The following is a 1193-nucleotide window of genomic DNA, read 5'->3' as shown; positions in this document are numbered from 1 at the left end:
GGGACGACTGAAATAACCCAGCATTGCCCAATACCAGCATAATTTTCATACTTCTCCCCGTGCGCAAGCATGCTGCAGAGCAAATTAGCCAACATGATTACTTGCTGAAAGCCACAGGGACTAAATCCCTTTATGGAGGTAAACCAGCAAGCCAATGAGCTGCAGGCCGCCAAAACAATGGTCGTAACCCACACGCTAAACCCCAAAATATTTCTATTCCATGCAGCCTATCCCCTTCACCACTTTCGATAAAGAACGCCCTGCGCCACAGTGCTTTCAGTACACTGCTACCTCTCCAGCCTGTCCGTTCTTCTAGAGGCTATTCCCCTGCCTGTCCGTTCTTCTGGAGGCTAAACGGGCCTAAACCTCCACGCTTACCCCCTGCTCCCCCTCCTATCGGTACCAGCTTGCGGAAGAATTCTAACCAAACCTAACCTAACCCTTTCGCGGAAAGGTGGAGAGAAGGGGGTAAGTGTGGAGGAAGAAGATGCTGGTGAGCGTCAGGGCTGGGCTTACGCCTGCGAAGTGGGTAAGGTGATGCGACAGTCCGGTGCGGGGCCGTTCCCATTTACGGCAGTCTGGTGCGGTCTGCGGACCCTGTGGCTTACGGCCTTTGTAAGAAGTGATGGTATGGGTTAAAATCATTGGTGTAGGAGCTATTGGGCGTAATCCGTTTAGAGTATCAGCTTGTGGGCTGAGGCATTGCTTGTTTCAAGCTGGTGTGGCGAGATGAGGCAAGTAAGAACAGCTGCATAGGTGTTATGCTGACTATTTCTATTGCATGTAGAGGGTTGGCATTGGCTCTTGGGCTGATTTAAGGGTCAAATTTTTGGGCTACGGCAGCGCTCCCCCGTCAACTGCGTCAATGCCACTAAAGTCACTACCTCACTAAAGTTGCCATACGCATGCTACAGGCACAGGGAAAAAGGAAATATTTAGTGGGATGGACCCAATACAAAAATTTTGTTATAATCAGAAGAGATTAGAGCATCTATTCTAATGCCTTAGATTACCAGAATACAAACCATAGCATAAGTTAGGGATTTAAAGAATCGATTCAGGCTAGATTGGAATTTTCCTTTTTACGAATAAAATCTTGTGGCTCCAAAGTAAGTGACCAATTTTTAATGCATTTGAAATATCTTGGCCAGATCATTCAGTTTTATTAACAATTTGTTGATATCAATGGTTGC

The sequence above is a fragment of the Hyalella azteca genome, unplaced genomic scaffold (genome assembly GCF_000764305.2).
Source record: "Hyalella azteca isolate HAZT.00-mixed unplaced genomic scaffold, Hazt_2.0.2 contig13652, whole genome shotgun sequence".
Lineage (NCBI taxonomy): Eukaryota > Metazoa > Arthropoda > Malacostraca > Amphipoda > Hyalellidae > Hyalella > Hyalella azteca.
Note: the sequence above shows the minus strand (reverse complement) of the source record.